The sequence below is a fragment of the Amphibalanus amphitrite genome, unplaced genomic scaffold, assembly GCF_019059575.1.
Source record: "Amphibalanus amphitrite isolate SeventyFive unplaced genomic scaffold, NRLGWU_Aamphi_draft 001308F_arrow, whole genome shotgun sequence".
NCBI classification, from domain to species: Eukaryota; Metazoa; Arthropoda; class Thecostraca; order Balanomorpha; family Balanidae; genus Amphibalanus; species Amphibalanus amphitrite.
In genome coordinates this window covers 187,157-198,620 of record NW_024882801.1, presented here as the reverse complement: position 1 = coordinate 198,620, position 11,464 = coordinate 187,157, and positions in this window count along the sequence as shown.

Below are 11,464 nucleotides of genomic sequence, written 5' to 3'. Positions count from 1 at the left end.
CTCCACTCTTCAGCATATCAAAAGATACTTTTCCCACGTCATTGCCACCCTCTTCGTGTCACAAGTCACTGCCTTTATCAGTTGCGGTGTCGCCTCGCACTGCTCAGCTTTATGGCTGCCGCACCTCTTAACTTCCTGCCTCCTCTGCAGATTTTCGAGGCGCCCCTTCCATAGCTTTAGGGTGCAGCTGCCCCCCTTGCCCCCCTGCTTCCGCCGCCACTGTTCAAAGGGCTGACTAAGGGCTGACCTAACGATTTTAAAAATGTTTGTTTAGGTACAGCTCAAATATCAATGTTTTGAACCTTTAACTGAATTACGCATTGAAATAAGTAAATCATAAAAAGTCATGCTCGTTAGAGCCTAACTAACTTGAAATGAGGGAGTTAATTTTTGTTTACCTAATTATTTTAAATAAGCGACGACTAAGTATAACGCCTCCTCTTGGCATAAACAAATATACCGATAACTCACTAGGCCAGAGCGGCGAAGTCCGACCTCTTAGCTTTCAATCGTTTTAATTTATCTACCCTTTGACCAGTCCCACACACCATGGCCATCTAATGACCAGACAAACGGGTGAGGTGCCCGACCAGCGTTTCCAATAAGTGCTCAGTCGTCCGACGGCACGCCCTAAGTCGACGGCCGGTGAACGGTAGGCTGGTTTGGGATAATTGGAGGGTTATCGGCGCCCCAGTGGCACTTTGCGCCGCAGGTGTCTGAGTAATCCCTGACCGGGTATCGGGGTGATTTAGCGTCTGCGGGGGAAGGGCGGGGGAAGGGGGCCGACACTGACCGTTGGGTGTTCCCCTACCGCGGGGAGGGGTGACAGCGCCTGCCGACCCGGAAGGGACCGTGTCGGCCCCCTGTGTAGTCGACGGGTAGGGGATCAGACTGGACCGGTTGGCCATTAGAGGCGCCAAACGTCTTCGCCGTCCCGTCAGACGCCCCGCAGATGTGCGCGCTCCCTCCGATTGCCTACCTAATCCCTGAATAGGTCGGTGATCAGCCTACTGACCTGAACTGCACCCCACTGACCGTGTGACAGGCACACAGGGAGCGACTCAGCGTGTCAGGGGAGCGACCGAGCGACCAGGCAGTGTGCCGGCGGTCCTGTCACGCCGACAGAGCCCCAGACGGAGCGTTCATAAACGGCCGGCGTCGGCGACTCAAAATGACATTCCAGCCACATGAGGGGGAGGGGGGGGGGGGGGGCTAGGGTGCAATTTCTGCCTGATGAGCACTGAGTCGCTATCGTCGCAGTGAGTCTGAATTTGACATTATGGTCCTAAGAAACTATTTCGCAACGTAAAAACGGTAACAGTAAGAGTTGAATATATGCTGCCATATTACACAATTTTACTGAATATAGGCGTTCAGTGAATGAGAAATTTCAGCTGCCGATATTTGAACATGGCAGAGTAGGAGACGGATTTTCAATACAGAAAAGAACAAATCTTTCAACTGCATCTCAATGAAATGGAATGCAATAATTATTTCGGCAGTCGTGGGTAACCTCACTGTAGGACAAGATATTGTTCTCGCCGGATGGCTTATTAACTCAATGGACGATGCAATCCTTGTGTCGTTAAAGGGACCCTCCCACCTTCAAAAAAGTTAATGAATTGGCATGAAAGTGATGTCCCTTGGTTCAGAAAGAGCGAAAACGAATATCTACCTAATTTCACCGAAAAATATTCACTGGTTTTCAAGATATTAGGCTTTTACTTTTGTTTACTTTTTGGGATCTCCCCTGTTACTAGCGACTTTATTTGGAAGCAATAATTTGGCAGCCTTAAAGTGCGGCAGACGTTGCGCGCAAAGCAGCGTATACCACCACGTGTTAACGATGGTTTTAGTCTAAGATTTGAAAATCGTTAGATCTCCGCTGACGTCACAAATTCTAAGGGGGCATTCCAATGCATTAGCCCCTTAGAATCCGAAAACTGCAAGTTTGAAATTCCATATCTTCGAATTAAGGCATTTTTCGATGTTGTGAGTGCCCAAACCGGTATTTGCAGGCCATGGCCACCAATTCGGCTATCTCAACTCAAAACTAATGTTAAGGTGGGAGTGTCCCTTTAAACTTCCTATTGGAATGGCGTCTCTACAGAAAAAAATGAATGAACATGCTGTTTGCCACGATGGAAAAGAAATAACATCCTATTGAGTTGACCAGCTTTTAAATAATTTGGCACCCTTTCAGGTCAGGGTTTTTTTCAAGTTCACATTAAATGAAACGCCAACTGATTCATTGGGCTCATCTGAGACTATCCTAGATGAAGCCTTTGATGAAGTTTTCAAATTTATGTGGGGTGCTCACTGCTCACTGCTCAAGGTCGGTATGTAGCTACTTACCAAAGGCAAGTGCCGGCAAGAAGCACTCAAATCTGCTTTTCTCGTCGGACTTTAGCCAAGCAGTTTGTTTGTTATCGGCGCTATTCACAAAACCAATGCAATTGTTGCGTTAGCAACCAAGCTTAGATAGGTGTTCGTTCCAAAACATCGGTTGGATAACGCGAGCCGGGTCTGGGCCTGGAAGGGGCTCAAGACTAGTCATTTACGCACCACCACTGAATCTGTCGCCATGCAGTGATTTGGTGAACAACCACTACTGACTCTTCTTTGGGGAAGTATCTCCGTGAACCGACATGATTAGCAGGGGCGTCGACGCGTAAGGAAAACTGGTCCGACTTTTTCTCGGGGGGCCCCCACCGGTGCACAGTGGGCGATCCGGCCGGTGTAGCCTCGCGAAACCTATCGGCATTCATAACATCCATGTTTTTGAAGCTAGAACCACAATATTCAGGAAACCTTCTTGAATATCCAATGAGCATATGTTTTAAATAAGGACTATCTCTTATAGGATTTGTGCTCTGTGGCGAGCTTGCAATTTGCCTAATTGCTGCTCGAATAACGCATGAATACTTTTGAGGGTAGGTCGAAATTTATGACGGTATGAGCTGGGTAGGACATTGAAATGGTGTGTACCTCCGTAGAAAATTGCTTCCAAACCTTTTTTTATTCAAACGATTATGACCTACCAATTTATACATATCATGAAACAGCGTAAATCTCGCCCGGCAAGGCCCCATTTCATAACGTGACCAAGCAGCGGGTTTGGTTTTTGGTAAATAACTTCGCAAAAAATGGCCGCAGAACCACGATTTTGACATCGTCGTGTTCGCCTTGCTCAGGCGCGTCGAATGGTATACTTTTGTTCAGGTGAGGCCATCGTAAGGTCAACCTGACCTTGACCTCGAGTCAAGGTCAGGTCAGAGGTCTTCAAATCACGAAGTTGATCGAAGGAGGTCATATCGCATATCATTCGATTCGGCAGGTCTTCCGGAGTCCATTGGTGACCTTGTCGACTCTCTAGCTCAACTTGATCGGGAGTTATTGAAAAAACTCGTATGGCCCTAGTGACGTCATAAATGACGTCATGCAAGGTCAACAATGCAAAAATACAGCATCAGATCTTGCAAGGAGTGCATGAAGTAACGATTCCATGTACTTGAGACAATTGAATATCATTCCTGGCGCCAAAATAACAGTTTTCATATTTCCCCATTGACTTATAGGTGAGGTCACGTGATCAACCTGACTTTATGTGGCATGCGTATTTTGAATTCACCATAGGGCTCAGCCACTCCTAGCGGAAAATTCTGGGGAATTTCCCCCTGGCGACAAATGTGGGGAAATGAGCATAAATGTGTAAGTCCCTAGAAACTAATTCTTCCCAAGAAGTCCCCCACTACATTAGTGATGCAAGTTTGACTGGGGTATATTAGAGATGCAAATTACATGAAAAGATGTTATATTTTATGTTAAGATTGAGAAACCGTGCTTATAGTGGAAGGTATGTTAATGATGCAAACATATTAGCGAACTGGGAGTGGTCACTGGTCACCTGCTAATTTTGCGTCATTCCGCTAACGCTAGTTGAGCCAGTTATTGCTTGAAGCGTCATAACTTCGGTATAACTATACATCATTATTTGTTGGCTATTAACTGAGATCTGATTTCTTTATCTTTTAAAGAAGACTTAATATAAGAGAGATGGTAGCATCGTCTTGGTGTCATATCTGATCAAAGCGGCCATCCTCCAATGTCCCAACTTACCCCGCGGCGGGGGGTCAGTTGGGCCAGGGCCTAAGGCAAGTTGGTACACTAGGAAAAACAGTTTATCTAAACACATTTTTATTCATGTTTCACATGAACAATCATCGCTAATCCATGCGGGCATTAACGACAAAACACAACGTTTGCAGTACTCCTGCGGCAAACAAAAAGGCACACACAACGACACTAGAAGAGAATATTTTCACAGCAAGAAATCACTTTTGGTACCTGAAACACATTTGTAGCGATTATGAACAGCACTTACCTCAGCACGCGCCGACACCACGTTGACAAACAGACTGTGCATGTACTGTGCATGTACAAAATAAGTTTGAACGCCAACTGTCGAGAAGTATTGGAAATATTCCTTCCGTCCCAACTTACCCCCCCCCCCCCCTGGCACCAACTTGCCCCGGTCACCCCCACTTCACCTCTACCACTCAGCGCCCCAGGGGGCGGTTCTGGTCAACACAGGTGGCCAGGCTGTGGGCGCCGCCGACCGCCTGGCGGAGGCTGCCACGTAGCCGTGCTCCCCGGTGCGCGCGGAGCGGCACGGCCGTCCAGCGGGCCAGCGAGCGCGACCCCGCACGTTGGTGCTGGTGCGACGGGCAGTGCTGGTCGGCTGGACCGGAATCTGGGTGGCGTTCCGCCGGCAGCCCTGCGCACCTCCAAACTGGTGCAGAGCGGACTGGCGGCCAGCAGTGGGCAGCTGGCCCCACCTCTGCTGGAAGGCAGCGGCAGCCCTCTCCCAGGTGTCGTCCCTGGACGACTGCCTCGCACATGAAGGCTGCCCACTCCTGGATGAACGCCACGGTTTGGCGTGTCCGGTCATCTGAGCGTCGCTGCTCAGCTCCACTGACAGCCGCCGCCGCAGCGGCGGGGTCCTCGAAGTCCATTGCGTCGTCGTCGTACTCCTCGGGACCAGGCGACGGCTGGGGGCTGCGCGACTCCGGGGGCGCTGGCGGGCGTGGGGCCAGGAGGTGACGAGGTGGACGGCTCGGCGACCAGAGGGTCAAACCAGTTGCCTGGCAGCTGCTGGCTGGTCCCCATGGCGATGTCCATCAAGGCCCTCCGCGTCTCCTTTGTCGCCGTCGCCTCCGGCACAGCGCCAGTCTGCTGCCGCACGGCTCGGAGGTGTTTGCAGCCGCCAGTCCGCCGGTTCATCCTGCAGGTGCAGGCGCCGACGTTCAGGTCCACCAGGTAGGTGATGCCGACCGACGTCAGCGACTTCACCTGATAGGTGAACTCCGTCACCTGTGGAGGGGCAACACATAAAATCCTGTAAAATTCTTATGTACAGTCTGTCTTAAAAGTACCGCGCAAAGTGACGGTGGATCCATCAAGCCTTACTGAAGAAAGGCCTGCTTTACTTTGAAAGTCACCGAACCAATTGACCTGGGGAATGGACGAGAATATCAATTGCTTTGATGACTCAAATTGAGCAGGCCCTTCCTCGGTCAGGCTTGATGGATCCACCGTTGCTTTTTCGCGGACTTTTAAGACAGACTGTACAACATAAACTGACGGACGGTTACTTGTACGAAAATCCGAACCTGTTCATTCGCCCCAGTACTGTCAGCTTGGCCTTTTAAAACAGACCCCCAAAGGGAAAAAAAGAAGAAACAAGAAAAAAACGCGAAACGAGTCACGAGATGTGGCACACAGCGCCAACACCACGCGGCCCTACAGTGGCACAGCGGTACAGTGACAGACTCTTGTGTGTGAATGCACAGCCATGTGGTTTATTGGTGCTTAGGGGCGCGCCGATTGCATTGGTCACTTTGCACAGCCATGTGGCAGTACGGGTGGGACCAGCATTGGAAAACGAGCTGTCTTATGTGACCTCAATCAGTTCTCGTGTCATGCAAAATACCTGCGTCACAGTGCCCGTTTCTTGGCTGGTGCCGCCGCGGACCGGCGCAGTGCCGCCCCGCTGCCGGCCGTTGGCCACGTCGCACGCCCTCCTGGCGTAGTGCTTGCTGAGCTGGACCGTGACGAAATCAAACAGCTGCAGCAGGTTGAACGCCCGAGTCCTGGAAAAACAGCGCGTGTCAAGCGAATATTTCAACAATTTCTTTGCAGCTATAATTAACGGTAGACTGCCAGCGTATGGACACAATAAGGCTTTCAGAAGAGCAACCAAAAGCACAACTAACAATTTCACAACCTACCCGAAATGCGAAAGTTTGTTTTTCTTCCACATGTAGGGTTAACAGAAATGTAAAACCGTGATATTCACAAGTTAATCCGTGTTAATCCATGAAAGTCACAAGTTAGTAATTAACGTCTTTGACGAAGGGATGTATGGTCCAATTCCGTTTCGGGGGCTTCAGGCTCTGAACTTTGGCAGACACTGGGGAGAATTGCACAGTCCTAGGGATTTTGATGGTGTTTTCGAGAACATTTTACCGGCTCACTCTCAGCCCTCCGACCTATATTGAAAGGAAAAACTACTCCCCTGCTTTGGCTTTTTTCCAATTATTTGTCTTTATTAATTGGAATTTGTCTGTAACTGCAACTTTGACATTTCTTCAACATTTGCCACTTTTGGGCAACCTTACAACTTGAAATATTTTAAAATAGTAATGAATCTATTGCAATACCTCCGGTCACCGAAACAGTTTTACAATCAACTTTAGTTAAAAGACAGGTTTGTCTATGAACGCCAGGTTAACTGTTTTATTTATTGAACCGCAATTAGGTGAAACATATGAATAAAGACTGACCTGTAGAGGACAGAGTCTTTGAGGACTCTGAAGGCGGACTCCACGATGTTGTTCGTGTTGTGTCCCCGGGTGGGGACATCCGTGCGGAGGCACAGCGCCCACTCTTGACGGCGGGCAGCGAAACCCTGCAGGTACTGGTCCAGCAGTGGGTAGCGCTCGCCCCACTCGGTAGCCACCAGCTCCATCGTCGTCGCTATCTCCGCCTCATTGTTGGCGTACACGAGCTGTTTGGCTAGTGCCATGATAGCCTGCCTGTGCTGGAAGAAAATGCACAATTTAACTGGTATCCGAGTGTGGGAGGCGGGAGGGGTGAAGGGTGAAGGGTGAAGGTAAATGTAAATATACGGGGTGTTTGAGATGAAATTAATCAAACTCATTTACGTTCTTTTACAGCCTTTAGACCAGTATCACTGCATGTATATTCCTGACTGCCAGCCTATGTCTGTCTATGCCTGACTGCCTGCCTCTGCCTGCCTCTGCCCAGCTGTCTGCCTGCCTCTCTCTCTCTCTCTCTCTCTCTCTCTCTCTCTCTCTCTCTCTCTCTCTCTCTCTCTCTCTCTCTCTCTCTCTCTCTCTCTCTCTCTCTCTCTCTCTCTCTCTCTCTCTCTCTCTCTCTCTCTCTCTCTCTCTCTCTCTCTCTCTCTCTCTCTCTCTCTCTCTCTCTCTCTCTCTCTCTCTCCCTCCCTCTCTCTATGTCTCTGTCTCTTTCTGTGCCTCCCTCTCTCCCTCTCTCTCTCTCTCTCTCTCTCCCTCTCTCTCTCGCTCTCTCTCTGTGTTTCTCAAAAAGGGGTAATTAGACAAAAATGAACGGAAATTCATTCCCAGTAGAAACTACTCACTTGCTTGTCGATGCCATGTTTGCCGTTGTGAAGCCATCGCCAGACGGCCTGCAGCACGTGAAACGTGCACAGCAGGAGCCGCGCCTCAGGCCACACCGCCGACAGCGCGTTCCGCTCGGCCTGACAGTCGTCCGTCATGAAGCACAGAGGGCCGCGCCTTCCACGCCCGCCAAAGGCGCCTGTCAAAGAAGCATTCTCGGTCAAACACGATATTGGATTTTATACACCAATGCACAACTGACTGGACAATTCAGAGTTTAGCCGCCAGATATGGGAATTCATGGCAAATGTAGGTATATCGTACCGTCTGGTAAAATCCCGACGAGCAGCCGGAAGGCTTTGTCCACCACGGCCTCGGTCTCCGAGGTGGAGACGATGACACCGAGAGGCAGACCACCGGCCGGGCTCCAGCACATCAGCAGGAAGACGCGCTGGCCGTGCCGGTTCATCCCTCCTGAGGCGTCGACGAAGACCACCTCTCCCGCGTCGGGGAGCGTGTGGACGCGCTCCATCAGCGGCGTCACCGCCGCGATCACCGTCTCGCCGTCCTCGACTGAGACCGCCGTGCGGACGTCCTTCATGTGGCGGATGAGGTCCATGGTCTCCTCCTGGGTCGAGGCTGGGTAACGCTCCCGACAGTGCTTGTAGTACAGGCTGAAAACACATTGCATTGTCAATTGACTTCCAGCTGCAAGTGGTGGTCAGTTTCATTTTGTGATAAAATACCGATTGCATAACAGTGTACTTATGGTTAAGCTTCAGCTGTCCCACTTGTTCCTGATTCGTCCCAATCAAAATATAGCTTACCCCTCAGCGCATTGAATTACACAAATCCAAGGTGAAAATAATGTTAACCTGCGCTGGGCCGGAAGGGGGGCGTTTAGACGCCATTCCCCTTCAGGTTTTTCACGAATAGCAGGAAAACGGAAATGACCCTGACACATAGGCGTACGTAATATGATTATCGATAGCTTTTACTAAACCAGAGTGCATTTATCGCAGCGTAAAATGTTGCGAGTTTTTAGCACAACACAATTCATAGATAACAGTAGAACTGGATGTGACACGAAAACAGGCAGATTGCAATAGGGGACCCAAAAATTGTCAATGGCCAGATCAGTCTCGGATCGCAACCACATATCCCAGACATGCGGCCTTCTTTTCTGAGTAGCCCTATCATCTCTGCTCCGTGTAACGATCAATTGCATCTCATATATGAGAATCATGTGTAACTTTATAGGGAAAGTCTAATTATTTCAGATACTGTCCCTACAGACTTGCTAACTTGTGGCAGTGTGGCTTTGCATCAAGCTGTTAAAAACTTACTAGTAGACGGCCATCCTATCTGGGACAATGGCTCGGTCTGCGGCCACCGACGGGTAGGCGCTCCCATGCTCCTCCTGAAGCTGTAGTTTCAGGGTCTCCAGCGCCGTGGAGGGCGAGTGGTGGTGCTGGAACAGCTCCATCAGCCGGGCCTTCGTCAGCTCAGAGACGCGTCGATGTCTCAGAGCGGCAGCGTTGTCCACGGCGTGGTTGTGGGGCTTCTTGTTACATGTCACCCGTAGCTCGTAAGCCGCGCATGGGTCTGTAGACCTATTCCTGGAAAGGGAGGATTCGTCAACAAATATAAAAAACACGAGACGATGGTGTTATTCAGAAGAAATTCCGCTCCTTCCACGCACTTTTATAAGGTACCAGCAAGAAACCTTTTGAGGCAAGGAACGAGCGAGGTGAAATGTTTCGGATTATCACCGTTTTTAGTTTTCTGAGCCAAGATTGGCACAACTAAGAAAGATAGCGACTTGAAATCTTTTCGGCAGCGAACTCCTTCATCAAATATGTAGTTTTTTTCAATTGCGGTTGATCGTTTGATCAACTAAGGCGTTTGTAAAAAGCAGGGCTGCGGAGTCGGAGTCGGAGTCGGTCGGAGTCAACAGTTTTGGTCGGAGTCGGAGTCGATCTTTTTTCTTGGCCAGAGTCGATAAGATTTTACCGACTCCGGCCATGTAGTCCGAAAATCGCCTTTCATCAAGTGAAATTGTTGTCTGGTGAAAGCAAAATGGCAATTATCCCGATGATCCAAAGTGGTCAGACAACAAAATCGACCTACGATTTTGATCAGCCTTTTCTTTTCTCCCGAAGTTCACGTCTCTGCACTGGTTCGGTGAACCAAAGGGCCAAATAAATGCTTTCCAGAACTAATAGGTCGGAGTCGGAGTCAGAGTCGATTTTGTGAGGCCGGAGTCGGAGTCGGAGTTGGCTAAAGTTGGGTCGACTCCGCAGCCCTGGTAAAAGGTGCCAATGACAAAAGACGGTGAGAAACTTGCCGTTTTGGAGTGTTGGCGACAGTCACTTTCAGGCGCAGGGGGCACCCGGTGTCCTTGGCGGATTGGTTTTTCCTCGGACGACTCGGCTTTTCTGGGACGTCGTGGTGACAACGAAGCCTGGCCTGAAAAAAAAATTGACAACATTAACAAAAGTGATGAAATCAATTGCCACTCATTAGTCCGTCATTTAAATGAGGATGAAAGTTTCTCGATTTAAAAACGTTACCTTTTTAACTGACCCTGATCATGGTGTTTCATTAACCCGCACCTTCCTGCGATATAAAAGAGTAAAAGTTACTGGGTGCAGTGGCGCACCCAGGGAGGAGTCAGGGGGACAAAGGGGTCAGCTGACCCTCCCGAAATCTAGCGGGCCCGCTGGTAGGTGCCCGTCCAGTCCTCCGAGACACCCGGTATGACGGCTGGATGACTGGTCCTCAGTACGCGGCATCAAGCTGGGGATTCATGCAGCGAGCCCAGGCCGCCGGGCCCTCTGTCAGTAGACCCCGACAGGCTTTCATACGGCGGGTCTTTGCTGAACCCTCAGGAGGCTCTGCACCAGCAGAATTTTCCATTGGCGGGCACAGGTCGAGTGCTCGGGCAAAAGTACCCCCCTGCCGAGCTTTACACGGCGAGCCCAAACTGGTATTTCATAAACTAAAGCTCTCACCCAGTACACCACCCTTTGGCCATTCGACATGGAGTCGTACGTCGTCAGGGGGATGTTGGCGGCCTCTTGGTACAGCTGAATCCACTGCAGGGCCGATTCCTTTGACGCCGGACATCGGTAGGCCACAGTGGTGCCCTCCATCAACTCCTGAAACGAAATAATGCAAGGTCTCACTGGGGTATTCTTGTCTGGGACCAATGCACGATCGTATTACCGTAATAGTCAGCTATAATGCAGATGACAAATACTTAGTGACAAGACGCGTTATATTCAAATACAGATCACCGCACACACCACTCATACCAATAATATTGTCATTCACAATTGATAAAACTTTGTTACCGAAGCCTGTGGGGAAAGTTGATAGTTCCATTTTAAAAATGGAAGTTTTCATTTATAAAATGATTGCAACATGGCTCAAACCAATTACATATAATATGTGTTACTGCAAATTGAAATTGCCATCATCAGCAATTGCTATTGCTTTAAGCAAATTGCTATATTTGATGCTCACCGGTTCCAGGTCAGGAATCATATCAAGCTTCTCGCACAAGATGTACTTGGCATCAGCCTTCCAGATTACTTGGAAGTGATCCTGTTGGAAGAAGGAATGTTCCATAAAGTTGGTGGCGGACTTGTACCTATTCAATATTTAATATCAATATAGTAACAATGGTTACACGACTCATAATCTTCACTTACAGCATTTTTTAAAAATTATGTAAAGATTATAATTCTGCTGGTGATACCTATAGCCATGTGGGTAAATGTCAAGTTTAAGTCCTA